Here is a 16813-nt window from a genome sequence, read left to right as displayed (position 1 = left end):
GGAAAAGACTCTGATGCTGGGAGGGATTGGGGGCAGGAGAAAAAGGGGATGATAGGGGATGAGATAGCTGGATGTCATCACTGACTCAATGGACGTGAGTTTGAGTGAACTCCGGGAGTTGGTGATGGACAGGGAGGCCTGGCATGCTGCGATTCATGGGGTTGCAAACAGTCAGACACGACTGAGCGACTGAACTGAACTGAATATGTATATAACTGAATCAATTTGCTATGCAGCAGAAATTAACAAAACATTGTAAATCACTTATACTTCAATTGTTTTTTTAAAAAAGTTATTTATAATACACTTGACCCTTGAACAACATGAGTTTGAAATGCATGGGTCTGCTTACAGGCAGATTTTTAAAATAGTAAATATTATAGTACTGCCTGATCTGTGGTTCATCAAATCTGTGGATCAGGAGGAACCATGTACTAGGAAGGCTGTCTGTAATTTCCAGCCCTCGAATGGTTCAAGGGTCGACTGTAACAATAATGGCCCCCATGGCTGGAGCATTCAGCATGTGCAAAGGCACAGTGTTTGGACCTGAGGGCCGCATGTCCCTCAGCTCATTTAGGCCTCATTACAACGCTGTGAGGTAAGTCCTAGGATAATTTTACAGACAAGGAAATGGGCTCAGGAGGGTCAGATAACTTGCTAAGGCCAAGCAGGCAGCAAATGCTAGAGCCAGAGTTCCAGCTGAAGCAGCTCCATATTCGAGCCTGAGCTTCTAATGAGAAGAAACAAAGAACGCTTTGCGGTTGCTCTCCGAAAGGAAATACTGCACTTTTGACAGAAGTGAAATATGTGCTGTTTGCTCCCTTCCTTGGTGAGCTGACACCGACTTGAAACATTTGCTCCCTGCAGCAGCGTCTGTTTTGGTTCTCCAAGGACAAGGGTTCACTCTGTGGAGACTCTCTGTGAGAGGCCAAAGTTCCTTATAGCTTCTGGGATCACAAAACCCTTTTCAACAAAATCCCTCAGGCCCAGCCCCCTAAAAACTATGTAATAAATCTACCATCAAAACAATCTCACTTGGTCCCTCTGAGACCATTATGCTACAAACAAAGGTAACACGATATGCCAATAAATATTTCTCCTGTGAAGTCATTAGGGTTTTTTCTCTCATACACTAAACTGTAGTCTTCAAATTTAATATCATTTCATAGTTCCCCTAAATCATTCACGGATATATGTAAAACATTCAAGTGCTCCACATCCTGTCATTTGAATAAGAATGATTATTAAAGTTTAGGCTGAGTCTAAAATGCAAAAGCATTTTACTGTTTTTATTATTAAAAATGCCGTAATGAAATATTTTTAAATGTTATAGCAATTATCTTTTCATTGCACAAAACTGCACTGTCAACTATGCCACATTAAAATGTTAAATCACTATTTTAATATCAAATTACGGAAAGAGAGAGAGAAACTGCTAAAATTCATCTTCCTGTACACTGTCTTCCCCTGCAGAATTCTAGCACATGTGGATTCTCATGACTGAGAGATACTGCGTCATATAAAGGAAACATCAGGGATTCTGGAGGCCCCAGAGTTGAAATAATGAGGGGTCTAGGAAAGGTGTGATTCTTCAGCATTTTAAGACATTGGGACATTAGAAACGGGATTAACACACACATGCACTACTGTATATAAAATAGATACCAACAAGGACCTACTGTATAGCACAAAGAAAGTGAAAGTCGCTCAGTCGTGTTGGACTCTTTGCAACCCCCTGGACTTTACAGTCCATGGAATTCTCCAGGCCAGAATACTGAAGTGAGTAGCTGTTCCCTTCTTCAGGGGATCTTCCCAACCCAGGGATCAAACCTAGGTCTTCCACATGGCAGGCAAATTCCTTATCAGCTGAGCCATCAGGGAAGTTCAGGGAAATTTATGCAATATTCTGTAATAGCCTATATGGGAAAAGAATCTGAAAAAGAACAGATATATGTGTATGTACAACTGAATCACTTTGCTGTACATTTGCAACTAACAAACCATGATAAATCAACTATACTACAATAATTTTAAAATAAATAATTAAATACCTCCCCCAAATCAATAAAACATTGGGATAATTGGCTATTTTTCTGGGTTCCCAAACCTAAGCCTGCACAACATCACTGGAAAGTGAGCAGAACCAGAACAGCTGGGCTTGCAAAAATGAGATGATTCACAGAAGCCATTCTGTAGATTGTCTGCTTTGGGCATCAATGCTGTGGTCTCCCCAGGTCCAGCCAGGCCAGCGCTTTGGGCTCTCACCACTGGAGGTAACAGCAGAACATCAGAGCAGCTCTTGCTGCCCGGGACGAGTGATAATGAGGAAGGGGCACAGAGATGTGAGATACTACACTTGGGCTTTTGCCTGCATGGTTCTCACAATGTTATCTATAAAACTGAGCTACCTGTCTGGATCACACGGAGTATAACCATTATGCAGAGGACTTTGACCTGAGACTTTGTCTCTTTAAGTGATTAAAAAACAAAAGAGTATGTTTTTTAATAGATTTCATGAGGAGCTGGTTGTGTGCGACTCTAGTTGCTTACAGGAAACTATTAGATGAGGTCCACAATGGGTCAGTAACTCACTTTTAAGCCCTTGACATTACTTGGTCTTTTTTCTATGCAGTTTTAAAAACTGGTCTTGTTAACCTAAAAACTCATAATCATCTGAATAATGCCAATAGGTTATGTTGTAAACAAACTGCCCCTTAATAGGGAGTCAGAAACTAGTTATCTTATGGGTACTTAGTAAATACTTGACTAATTGATTCATACTGGTATTATTTAACTTAATCCATCAAATCAGCCTTGAGAGATACTACAAATTCAAAGCTTATAACCAAAAAAAAAAAAAAAAAGATTAAGATTGAAGTAATGAAGAAGTAACTGCTACATCTTCTTTCTGCTCCATATTTACATCTTTGTTTAGTTTCTTTGTTTCATATCTTAGCTTTGACTTCTTGGAAAACAGACAAAGATGAAGACACGTTTTATGAGGATGTGCTTTGGAAAGTGAAGCTTGCAAAAATGGGTGAGAAAAGCAGGACTGGGCAGAAGGAGAAGTTGAACTGTTGGTGCAGGTGGAACATGATTTCAGCCAATCCTTCTGGGAATCTGAAGGTGGATGGACCCTCAGAGAGGCCCCATACTGAGGCCAGGAAGCCAGGACTTGATATGAACTCATCAACCAGTCACTGGATGTGGGCTATCCCTTGAGAAAGATACATAACTTGGAGCAAGAAAGCACCTTTCACCTACGGGCAATTCCTGGAGAGGGAGTCGGCTGTGAATCAACAGCAGGTAAGGAGAAGGAAAAGGGGACAACAGAGGATGAGATGGTTGGATGGCATCACCGATTTAAAGGACACAAGCAAACTCTGGGTGATGGTGAAGGACAGGGTGGCTTGGTGTGCTGCAGTCCATGGGGTTGCAGAGTCAGACATGACTTGGAGACTGAACAACAAAAACATAACACTCTAACTGCTGTGGGCTAAGTCCTTGGTCCTGTCCATGGAATTTGGGTAGCACATCACAGTGCCCACTATACTGGGTTACACTACCATGGTAACATAACCATGTAAATTCACCAGTAGGAAGTAAATTCAGCCTCCTCTTAACAAGTTAAATTTTCCTTCTGACTTTCCTCTCTTTGTTATCAGCATCACCATTTTTCCTTACCCAAGGTAGCAGAAAAGAAATCTGAAGATTCTAAAAATTGCCTTGGGCGATTTTTAACAGTCTGTCACATTTAATTTCCAGCATATTTATCCTTTTAAACAATTTTAAATAATTCACTACAAAGTGAAATCTGGCATAAGTCCTATCTGTCTTTTACTCCCTGAATTACGGAAGAAGCCAACACAACAGATTTCTAGGCAGTTTCCAGGGCTTGGGTTGGGGACTGGTGATATAACTAAGGAATGAGGAAGGGGGCTGTCTCTTCTTCCTAATTTAGAGAAGAAAGCTTGAGTCATTGGTCAGGCAAATAAATACTCCAATATTCTCTAGGAGTCCTACTCTGTTTATAAGAATGCAAATGAATAACCTTGACAAAGAATGTTATTTCATGTAAAAAAATTTTTCCACATGAGCTGTTTTCAGATATTGAGATTTTTAAAAATCTGAGAAGTAGTTGTGGGTACAACCTCACCTTCCACTAATATAACTACACTGTCAAAGACCTAGCTGCCACTCCAAACACTGTCCTCCAAGTACTTGCAGAGAAACACAGAGGATATTAAATTATCATGTAATTAAATTAAATTATCACTTTGCAATCCCACCAATAAGGCTGAGACGGCACTTCTGTTATGAAACCTTGCTTGCAAATCCTTTTACTCTTAGATGAAAACTCCTTCCTGGCAGAAGCAGTTTCAGCCCAAAGGTGAAGTTGTGGATTACGTGATTATACCCAGAAGATTCTAAGGACAAAAAATAAAATTTGCTTTTTCTTAAGATTTATGATTTTTGGTTTTTGAATAATTTAACTTGTCCAAAACAAGGATCTGTATGTTACCTATTGATGATTTCACATTCTAAATAGAAAGCTTTTTTTTCAAATCTTCAGAACACTTAATTTTCTTGAGTAGTAAAGTGGGATATTTTAATGTTAAGAACTTTTGGACATGCAAAGAAAACATCTATTCCTGAATAACGGACCAGAAACCAGTGCTGATGGTTTGAAGCAAGAACTGTGGGAGGCATGAAAGTCTATCACCTCCACACCTCCTGTATGCACAGCCCTTACAAGATACTATAATGACGAGCACAGTGTAGGAAAAACACAATCTCAGATTTCTAATAATATAAAAAGGAAAACAGGGCAGGAAAATCCTTGGGGTTCAGTTTTCCTCTTTAAGCCCATGAGGTTTCTTAAACAAGGGTTCCCATTGGGTGCACGGGAAAGATGAGGTTCCTCTAAGAACCACCTTAAAGCCTCTAGAGGGGTCCACAAGGAGCCGTGCAGCTGACACCAGGTGCCCCCAGTACAGTTTAGGTGTGTGTGCTTGTGCCTATACAGGTGACTGAAGATTCTCAGTGCAGGAATGCCTTGTTATGAACAAGCCATATACAAGCACCCTACAGAATGGCTTCATCTATCCTCCTTATCCTTCAGACTCTCCTTGGCATCTATCTGGGAGGCTGATGCGAGTGGCAATGGATGGATGCATTGTGGCATAGTGCATGGCGGCCCCATGAAGTGAACCCTCACAGACAGGGGATGATACGCCAACATCCCCGGACCCAACCATTTTCCCTCAGGGATGTTTTGGAGAGGTCATCTAAACAAGGGTCTACTGAAATTCTTAAACTTGAACCTGCTTCAGAATCACCCAAAAGGTTTGTTAAAACAGACTCCTGGGCCCCATACCCAGAGTCTCTGATTCAGCACATCTTGGGTAAAGTCTGAAAAATGTGCATTTCCAACAGATACTCAGGTGATGCTGATGCTGCTGGTCTAGGTATCCTACTGTAAGAGCTCATAGTGTAAAGAAAAGTCTCTACTGTCCTATTCTAGGGACTTCTAATTCATTGCTGGACCTGGTGTTGAGGATGACTGCAAAGCGGAGGAGAGTGAATGTCTTAGGTAATGATTCTAATCCCTGAGATGAGCCACAGATCTGAGGTGGGAGCAGAAAGTGTGGAAGAAGTCTGTACGAGAACCTTGGGAAATCAGACAAAAAGCCCATTTGCTCTTCTTTTCCTTTGTGGAGGATAAAGCACGGTTGTATCACTATACCTCTTGTCATTGATACCAGGGTTCTGTCTGCACGGAGAGGCGTTTCTGTCCCCTTGGGGAACTGCCCTACCCACTCTCCAAGCGTATATTTCTGGTGGGCTTAAAATCAGAGCATTATACCCCAGGGCCACAGGGATGCGTGACTTTCCCTTGGCAAATATTCCTTTGGAACATGACGAGAGCCTAGCCAGTCAGAGTTCTTCCTTGGGAATTCATTAAGTTTACTGCTGAAGAAAGTCATTCATTCATTTTTGGTCACAAAGCTGTAAGAATGCGTCCGAGAGCTGCTGTCAGCCGTACCCAGCACCGTGTAGAACATGCAAGAGAATGAAGAAGACAAAAGCCAAAAAGAAGGAGCAGGAGAGAGCCATGGCAGCAACAAGTCTCTGCCTCTAGACACTAAGGACTCAGAGCTATGTGGGTTCTGCAGCAATTTCTTCAGTTCTGCGGTCTCTATCAGTATCTTTCTAACTTCCATGCTTCTCTCATTTCTCCACTCACCCCTGCTTGCTTGCTTCAAGTAATTTTAGCTGTGTTTCTGTCACTTGTAAAGAATCCTGACTGCCACCCCTCTTATAATCAAACCACCACAGACAGAGGTAGAAGAAAGAAGCCTTGGAAGGGCATTGGTCGAGGGATGCTCACGCGTGCTGTCAGGCTCTTGTAGCTGCAAGAAACAGCTGCACTCAGATCTGCCTGAGTTCAAGGACACACATGTGGAGATGGGAAGTGGAAAGCCACCAGAACAAGGAGACAGGTCAGGGCCAGCTCCTCTCTAGGGGTCTCTCTCCTGTCTCCCCTTCAAGTCAACTCTGCTTCTCAGACTGTCTGTTCCATTCTCCTCTTGCTCCTCTCTGATCAATACTCTCCCACCTTTCAGTCCAAATCCCAGGAGACCAGCTACTGACTTGGCTGTTCCTACTGGGCAGAGCCCCTTATTCGAGGTCGCTGGTGGGTGAGGCACCATCTCTGGTCCCATTAGGGTGTCCTCTGAACAACAATAGCCAAACCTGGGGAATTCAGGATGAAGCAGACACTCCATTGTGCCCATTGTAGGAGAAGTGTTCCAGAACACCAAGAATGAAGAGTCATGATATGAAAAATCAAACACTAAATCAACATTTGCATGATATATGTATACATATAGCTGGTTCACTTGGTTATACAGCAGAAACTAACACAACATTGCAAAGCAATTATACTTCAATTAAAAAAAAAAAACAACTTAAAAAACTAATTGTACCAGGAAACCAAAAGTATACCAGGGGGTGGGTATGACACAGAGCAAGGACTTGATGAAGCCATCTGCGCTGGAGCCAGGTGCCTTAGGCCCCAGAAAAAACAGTGAGCCCAGGGTGAGAGCTCTCCAGATCAGAAGTATGAGGCCTCTCACAGCCCCAGCAAAGCCACAGCCTCTGCTTGGCTTGCATCCCACTACCGACTGGAGGAAACTAGGGACGGTCCCACATTGCCTACTGTTTCCATCATCTCTCAAAGACAGGTCACACACTGAGAGCTCACTCAGACCGAGGATGGGGTTCTCGAAAGGGACTGTGGGCTTCCAAAGCCTCCGTTTCCTCATCTAAAGATGGCATTATCTGCTTTCATAGGATTATTGTGAACAGCAAATTAGACAACGCCTGTGAAACACTTAGCCTGGCTCCAGGCATGAAGCATTCATTGAGTACCAGCTATCATCGCTACATCATCATCATCATCCTCATTTTCCTTAGGACACTTTGAAGGTGAGTGAGTGCAACGTGACTCCCGGGACACATCTGTGAACAAAGTTTATCTCTTGACCCGTTTGCTGATCCTAGTCATTTCTCTAACAAACACTCCGCACTTAGAGATGAAATTAAAATCAGAATATATTTTAATTGGACAGCTATGTGTGCAAAGTGAACACTATACTATTTAGAAGGTCTTTATTTTTAAAAAAGAAAGAGAGGAAGGAAGAAAGAAAGAAGGCAGGGAGGACAAGAAGAAGGGAAGAAAATTGCTTGTCAAAGTCCTCTTTCACTTGTAAGATTTTATACTTCATTATAAAGAGACGCCAACTGCTACCTGAGGTTTCAATGCAGCACCAACTACCAAAAAAAAAAAAAAAAAAAGCCAGAAGAGATACCTCAAATCATTTCATTCTGTAATACAGAATATCTGGGTGTATTTACCTAGTGTAAAATCATTCATTTGGTCTGACATGCCCCTAGTATTACCAACAGTTTACTTGAAAAAGATATGAAAAGGTTGGGAGGGTGTGGTTTAAATATAATCTGCAATTTTAAAATTTAACTTTACATATTGCCATGCTGTTCCATTATATATGCAGGAAAGGGAAGAGCAGTATTCTTCAGGCTTGAAAAAAATTAATCCATGTTTCTTGGCATGAAAAACCAATGTTATGTTTAAAATATACATGTATAATGTGAGACATATTATCTAATAAAAATCATGCAATCTAGCTTGTTCACTTTGTAACACGTAATAACTGGGACTTGATCAAAGAAAACTACTTCCATTTTTATTACTACATTGTTCCTATTTTTATGAACAAAATTTAAAATGCATGATAAAAATCCAATATACAGTAATTGAAACATACAGTCTGACCTCACATTGCTCTGATAAATCTGTTCATTTCTGGCCATTTTCAGTGTTGCTATAGTGAACAGTGTTGACAAGTGGATGAAAAAAAGCTTACAAATGGAATTCTGATCATAGATAAGACTGAACATAAACTATCTCCCCACATTTCTGCATGTTGGGAGGCCCGGTGTGTGCCACAGATGGCCATCTCCCAATAATACATAAAACATTTCTTGCTGGAGCTCGGCTCACATTGTTGAATTCACAGGTCATTTGAACAGAACAATAATTCAATTCACTTAATAATGACCTCACTGGGAACAAACACAGACACAGGATGATGCTGTTAGAAGAACAAAATCGTACTAGAGTTTTAAAAATGAAATTCTTAAAAAGCCGCCATGCTCTCTTGTCAAAATAGCACTTAAATGTATTCAGTGTTTGGCGGCCAGGCAGGCTCACTGGGTTAATTTTAGTCTCTGGAATTTTGCTGCAGCGTCTCTGTGCCATGTTTTGTCTATGTTCAGGCTGGTAGCTTTCCTGGGAAGGTCAGTGGTGACCACTGAATCCCCTATTGGCTTATTGGCTGAGCTCATTGATGAAGAAGCCTTGAGTATATCATTTTTTTTCTTCTCAAATGGCTGAGATGGCAGCCAATGAAGAATGACTGCAGAAAGTTTCAGAAGGGCACGTGGGAATCATTTAACCAAACCAATAAAATCAGCTATTTATGTAAGTAACAGTTATTATAACCTTAACCATCCAGGCCATATTTCTCTGAAATAATTTTTAGGTTTAGGGCTGATTTTATTTCTAGTTTATAAGATGTAAAATCCTGGATTCCTGGCATTGGAAGAAATGAATGGACTCAGGAGAAATCAGAATCTAGAGTGACCTCCTTCTAGCATCTAGTTGCTTGCTAACAAGACAGTATGTATTGATTCCACTAGTATTCACAAGATCAGGTCTCTCATCCTCAGAAATTTTAGCCATGATATTTCATCTCTGTACTATAAAACCAAGACCAAGTGCTACTGAAATCAGGCCCTTAACTGTCATAGTTTTGACTATTAATACCATGCTCTCCTTTGTCATTCACACATATTATAAAAGCACACAACAAACAGCAAGGGCTTTAACTATATTTTTGCTTGATACATTAAAATGATTTTTAACTTTTAAGATCCAAACTTGCAGAATTAGAGGGATTTTTTTAAGGCAGCTAATGAGGATACAGTTTATTCAAATTATTACTATTTTAATGGACAGAGGAGCCTGGCAGGCTATAGTCCATGCTAAGTTGGACACAACTTAGCAACTAAACCACCACCACCAATATTGGAGTACAGGGAGAAAATTTTGTAGGACTTCCATCAACAATCCTCTCATTGTTTAGTTTTATGGTTTAATTATTTTATTCTTTATCCCCTACCCACACCATCTATCTGAGCAGACTGGAAAAAACTAAATCTACTTTCCTACAGAGTAGGGCCTTTATGCTTGGGAAACATTTTTTATAGGAACTAACCCATTAAATTATTTCTGTACCTGCCTCATCAATATCAGCTGGGAATACCCTGTAATCATGGCAATTTATTAACCTGGCTGTAAAAGCAGGAGAAAGAACACTCATGCTATTTTTCCATGAAAATGGTGACTAGAGGAAGGTGTGTTTCAGAGGTATCGTAGTATGGGGTGGAGGGGAGGAAAGAAGAGTTAAAGAAACAGAGTACATTTCCAACTACACATGCATAAGCTTCTAAAGCTTAAAGAGGCATCTATAATCCAAACAAGACATCTCTTTCCTTCCTCATCTCCCTCTCCCTCTGTTTACTGACACTTCTCCCAGAAGACACAGTTCTTGCCTCTAAAAGAACTTATTGTGTGAAGGAAAGAAAACACAGACAGTAAATAAATAAGTGGCAGCTGGTAATTTAGGGAACACATTGGCATTATAGGTGTTCAGAGAAATAGCCATCAGGAAAGGCTTCTTGCAGGAATTGCTAGGCATGTGTGCGGATCCTGCTCCCGTGACATGTATTAATGATAGGTTGTCTATCAATTCCCAGTGAGACAGAAGGGAGTTTCCCTTCTTTTCCCACCGCAGAGGGCTCCTTTCTCCTACTATCTCCTGAGAGGCAGGAAGTCCTTCTGAGGCCACGTCCACCATCTCAGTAGCAAAGCTCAGCTCCCCAGCTTACCTGGAGTTAACAGGCAACACTCAGCTCCCCAGCTTACGTGAGGGCCAGCAGGGCTTTCAGAGACTGAGTATAATGCTGAAGCATCTCTGTACCTTCCTCTCAAGGGAAGGGAGGAGGATGGAGCACAGGAAGCTACCCTCCTCTCTGGGCTTAGGCACTCTGAAAGGAGGAGTGGTAAGGAGGAAAAGTCCGGTGAATGCTGCTAATAATCACAATAGTAACATGTGCCCAGCATTTACTGTGCATGGAACTGTTCAAAGCAACTGACATGGGTTATTAACCCAAGTGATCCTCACGACAGCCCCGTGAGGAAGTCCTATTAATATTCCCATTTTACAGATGAGGTACAGAAAAGCTAAAGAACTTGCCTAAGATCACACAGCTATTAACTGGCATCGTTTGGACTGGAGCCCAGTCTCAGCTAGACTCCAGCACCTCTGCTCCTAACGTGGCTCGCAACTCAGGCTGCACTTGGAGAGCTGTTAAACGGTATTGATACCTGGGCCTGCATCCCAGAAATATGGATTTAATTGATCTGTAGTGGGGCCCATGGCAGGAGGACTCTGGAATTTCCCCAGGTGACGCTAATAAGCCAGGATCACCAGCCATGCTATTCCACCTCCCGCCCTCCTGCTTTCTCAGTATCTCTGCACCTCTCCCCTCCTCCCTGTCACTCAGAAGGTTCTGTCTTGATCCCTTTATATTCCCACACAAAACGGCCCTTGAGATGGTTTGAAAATTCTCTGACATTCCTTCCTTCAAAAGGTAGAACCTGAACCCCGTCCCTTAAATGCAGGCCAAGTGTAGAGACTGGCTTCTAATGAATGGAATTTGGTGGAAGTGATGGTCTGTGGCTTCCAAGACCAGGTCCTAAAAGATACTGCAACTTCTTTCTTGTCCTCCCTTGTGAATCGTAGAGTGCTCACTCTGGGGAAAACTAGCTGCTACACCACAAGAACACTCAAACAGCCCCATAGAGAGGACCTAACGGCAAGAAACTGTGGATCCCTGCCAATGGGCAACGAAAAACTGAGGCCTTCTGAAGCAAACAACTCTTCAGTGAGTGAAACTGGGAGTGAATCTTCCAACCCCTCAAATGAACCCTAAAATGAACCTTCAAAATGACTGCAGCCCCAGCTGACATCTTGAATGCCGCCCAATGAGAGACCCTGTGCTGGAACCATCGTGCTAAATTGCTTCCAGATTCCTGACTCTCAGAAGGTGAGATAATACATGTTCGTTGCTTTGTGCTGATAAATTGTGGGGTGGTTTGTTATGTAGCAAGAGATAACTAATACAGGCATCTCCCTCCCCACTCCACGCCCCTCCCTCCCAACCTTGACTTGGAGCAGGGGAAGTTGCCAGGGCTGCAACAGAAAAGTGTCTGACATCCCAAGGTGGAATTCTGAATGTCTTTACCATAGAAACGTAGCTCTATGCATATTTATATATGTACATATATGTATGTAAATACATAGGAGAAGTCTGGAAGAGACGAGCCATACTATTAACAGTGTTAGAGGCAGAGATAAGGGAGGAGTGGGGTTGGAGAAGAGAGCCAAGGGGAATTTTCCTTCCTTCCTTGTCAGCGGCTGTGTTATTTGGATATTTTATACCAAGAGTGTATATATGCATCACCTGGGTAATTAAACATATTTTTCCTACATAAAAGCAGGGGAAGTTTTGTTTTTTTTTTTAAAAAAAAAAAAGAAGTGCAGTCATACCTGAGGATGGGTTCTGTTGGCAGTCGAGTTATTAAGGAAAATAGTTCTTCAAATACATTATGGTTAGGAAGTGTTGATCTTTGCAGCCTGTTCTGACTGCCTTAGCACCAGGTAGAACACCGGATCGTAGGCCCTGTGGTGATGAAGAATTAAGAACAGCTGGGCTTAGAGCCTTGATGCTCATGTGTGTTCGATTCCTGACTCTGACACTTAGCAGCTTGGCAAGTCATGCAACTATTCTGGACCCATTCTTTCCTATCTGTAAAGTTGGGAGAATAAAAGGGGCTGAAACAGTAACTGATCAAAGGCAGCACTCATTGAATGGTAGCTATCATCCTATGGAAAAAATATGTTTCTAGTTTCAGACACAAAATGGGGATTATGACATGAAAATAAACTGAAAAGCGAAAGTGTTAGTTGCTCAATTGTGTCGACTCTATCCTACCCTGTACACAGACATTAGAGGTTTGTACATGGGGAGCCAACCTGTAGACCTCAGAAGTGAAAACGGTGTTCTGTTTGACCCACGTAGTGTTGTTGAAAACAGTGAGTTTTTTGCCTGCATTTAATTTTGGAAGATGGATTTCAAGGGCTTCCCAGGTGGTCTAATGGTTAAGGCCTTCCACTACATGGGGCAGAGGTTCAATCTCTGGTCGGGGAATTAAGACATGCCAGTGGTGCAGCAAAAATATATGTATATATAAATAAATAAATAAACATGGTGTTGGTGGTTTAGTCGCTAAGTTATGACCGACTCTTGTGATCCTATGGACTGTAGCCCACTAGTCTCCTCTCTCTATGGGATTCTCCAGGCAAGAATACTGGAATGGGTCACCTTTTCCTTCTCCAGGGCATCTTCCCGACCCAAGGATCAAACCCAAGCCTGCTGCGTTGCGGGTGAATTCTTTACTGCTGAGCCACCAGGAAAACCCACATAGATATATACGTATATATTTCCGGCTGCTCTTAAAAAACTGATACATCTGCCTATCTCAGGCCAGTTGGCTGGCACTGAGTCACGGATTTCTCTTTAGTCAGGATAAGTGTTCTCCAGAAGGTCACAATTCCTCCATGGACTGGCCTGTGTTACTCATTGGGGTGACCCCCGCCCCCCCGCCCCTGCAGGCTCTGAGTTTGCACCACTGAAACTTGGGATGTTTACTTCAATGCAACGAGTGTGTTATTGGGGTAGGATGATCACATGTTTCTATAATTATAAAAACTGCCTCAGCGTGCCTGCAATGTAGAGATCCCAGAAATGAAGGCCATCTCTCTCTGTTTACTTTTTAATGAACTGAAGAAAAGGAATGTAGAGCTCTCTAAAATGTTTCTATGAGGAGATGAAGAGCTCCTATTTATAATCTACTATGCTTCTGCAATGAGCTGATATTTATTTATGAGAAGGACCTCAGTCTGTCAAACACCATGGAGTTGCATGGCATCATAGCCCATCTATTTATGTCATCTTTTCCATTTGACCAAGTAGGCTGGGATTCATTCCCCTCTGCACATGCTCAAATCCTACAAACGGAAGAAAAAGCTGAACCACGACCCTTGCCTTTGATATATGGAGATGCTTATCAACTTTGGTGATATTGAGTTCTTTTTTAATATCATGGAGTCACTTGTGAATCAATACCTGTCCCATACTTGCTTAATAAATGCTTCTGTCTGACCGTTATTAAAAACAAACAATAAAATCAGTCCTATTTCCTTAACTCTGCTTGAAGATCTCTCCATGGCAAAATTCTTCCATAATTAACAAAAGCAAAATGTGAATTTGTGGTAAAAAGAATCTTTCATCTGCTAGTTAATTTTCTTAGCCTAAATCATTTCCCCCCAACATTTATCTCTGAAAGAAAACTTTCAGAGATTCCCTTGTCGCTCAGCGGTAAAGAATCCGCCTGCCAATGCAGGAGACATGGGTTCAATCCCTGGTCTGGGAAGAACCCCTATGTGGCGGAGCAACCAAGTCCATCCGCCACAAGACCTGAGCCCTCGCTCTAGAGGCCACGCTCTGCACACAACAAGAAAAGCCTCCACGAGGCGACGCTTGGCCCTCACACCACAACTAGAGAGTAGCCTCCACTCACTACAACAAGAGAAAAGCCTGCACCGCAACAAAGACCCACCAGAGCCAAAAGGAAAGACAGAAATTCGTAAAAAACAAAGGAGAGAAGGCTGTTAAAAGAAAAAGAAAAGAAAACTTTCAAACATGCAAAAAGTTGGAAGAATGGCAGTCAATACCTATATACTTACCATCTAGATTCTGCAATTTACATTTGCTATACTTACCACATAGTCAATCTATCAATTCATGTTCATTTCTTTTTAAAAAAAATTTTTTATTTTTTTGCTGCCCTGGGTCTTCCTGGCTTTTGCATGGGTGTTCTCTAGTTGCAGTGAGTGGAGGCTACTCTCTAGTTGTGGTGTGTGGGCCTCTCCTTATGGAGGCTTCTCTTGTTACAGATCACATGCTCTAGGTGTGTGGGTTTCAGGATTCATGGCACACAAGCCCAGTTGCTCTGTGGCATGTGAAACTATCTGGACTGAGGATCAAACCATTGACAGGCAGATTCTTATCCCTGGGTCCCCAGGGAAATCCTCATCTTCATTTCTTGATACCTTGATACCTTTCGAAGTAACTTACAGACATCAGTACATTTCACCCCTAAACACTTCCGCATGCATATCATTAGAGTCCAGTATTTGTTTACGGGTTTTCAAAACATGTTTTTAGTGTGGTAACATATCCATTACACTTATCATTTGAATCATATGTAAGTATACAGTCTGGAGGCATGCAGTATGCTCACCTTAGCGTGTAAATCATCACCACATCCATCTCCAGAAGTTTTCATTTTCTCCAACTGTAACTCTCTACCCATTAGACACTAAAGCCCCACTATCCTCTCCCACCAGCCCCTGCAACCACCATTCTACTTTCTATCTCTAGGAATTTAACTATTGAAGGTACCCATGTAAGTAGAATCATATACTATTTGTCTTTTTGTGACTGGCTTATTTCACTTGGTATAATGTCTTTGAAGTTCACCCATATGGTAGCATGCATCAGAATGTAATTCCTGCTGCTGCTACTGCTTCTGCTAAGTCATGTCAGCCGTGTCCGACTCTGTGCCGACAGGAGACCAGGCTCCTGTCCCTGGGATTCTCCAGGCAAGAACACTGGAGTGGGTTGCCATTTCCTTCTCCAGTGCATGAAAGTGAAAAGTGAAAGTGAAGTCGCTCAGTCGTGTTCGACTCTTCGCAACCCCATGGACTGTAGCCTACCAGGCTCCTCTGTCGGTCATTTCCCAGGCAAGAGTACTGGAGTGGGTTGCCATTGCTTTCTCCGTAATTCCTGCTACAGGGTGAATAATGTATTTTGTTGTATGTACATAGCACATTTTGTTTATTGATTTATCTATCAGTGGGCATTTGGTTGCTTCCACCTTTTGCCTATTGTGAATAATGATGCTATGAGCATGAGTGTACAGATATCCAATTCCCTGCTTTCATTTCTTTTAGGAATATTCACAGAAGTAGAATTGCCAGATCATATGGTAACTCTGTGTTTAATTTTTTGAGGACTCTATGGTTTCTTTTTTATAAAAAATTTGTACATAGTGAATTGCACACGTCTTAATGCACCATTTGATGGGTTGTAACAAATGCATACTCTCGTGGATATTTTTTGCTTCTTTTTTAGGCCCTCCAAATATGTAAGAAATTTTCACTTAGAATGCTGCCACTTTCTTTGGCCAAAGTCCTAATGGAAAGTGTATGAGCTTGGATGACATCAGGTGTCTAGTTTCAGGATCTACTGACGTTTTACCTGTTCACAGATTTTAAAGGAACTCACAGTCCTGAAAACAGGAATTTGCAAAAAATTATCTCCATCTTCTACTACTGACTATAAACACTTTACCCTTTGTGAGCAGTAAGTACAATAGTTTCAAAAAGGGATTTTTAAACAAACAGATGAATGCATGGCATGCTCATTTTTTTTAGCTTCTGCCCATCACCAGGGGTGAGATGATCTCCCCCTGCATCTCTCATGCATTTTCCAGAGTCTATAATGAGGCTCTTTCTAAAAATTCTAAGCAGGCAGTAAGCAAAGTTTATCTTGCACATCAAGAATTTACATTATTGAAAGTGAAAACAACAACAGCCGTAGCCTGTTTTTGCACTCTGATTGGTAAAAAGTGATAGTAGTCTCTTTGTGAAGGCTGCAGAGAAACAGGCATTCTCCGATACTGTAGACGGCATTAAATGGTAGGACAGTTTGCTGAAGTCTGTTAATATTTTTAATATACCTTTTGCTGACTCCAGGAATTTCACTTCTAGGAATTTTTCTTACAGAAATGCTTATACAAGTGCACCAAGATATACATGTACACTGTTGTTCAATGCCACGTGGCTTAGAGTAGCAAAAAATTGGAAAGAACCCAAATATCAGTCAGTAGCTAACTGCTAAAAATAAATCCTAATATACCCACATTTAACTGGTGTAACTTGCTTTACCAGTTTGGACATAAATAAGGTTACATCTT

General features: G+C 41.7%; 1 long non-coding RNA gene across 1 annotated transcript in view; it reads left to right on the top strand.

Annotated features, from left to right (window-relative positions):
* Nucleotides 1-8888: 8888 nt before the first annotated feature.
* LOC120863310 overlaps nucleotides 8889-16813 on the top strand; it is a 39610-nt gene continuing 31685 nt past the window's right edge. The window contains exons 1-2 of the long non-coding RNA XR_005720966.1: nucleotides 8889-9067; nucleotides 11454-11757. This is a non-coding gene — a long non-coding RNA (uncharacterized LOC120863310). The remainder of the gene's footprint in view (nucleotides 9068-11453; nucleotides 11758-16813) is intronic.

This window comes from Oryx dammah, unplaced genomic scaffold, assembly GCF_014754425.2.
Source record: "Oryx dammah isolate SB20612 unplaced genomic scaffold, SCBI_Odam_1.1 HiC_scaffold_5, whole genome shotgun sequence".
Lineage (NCBI taxonomy): Eukaryota > Metazoa > Chordata > Mammalia > Artiodactyla > Bovidae > Oryx > Oryx dammah.
Note: the sequence above shows the minus strand (reverse complement) of the source record. Positions and strands in the feature narration are given on the sequence as shown.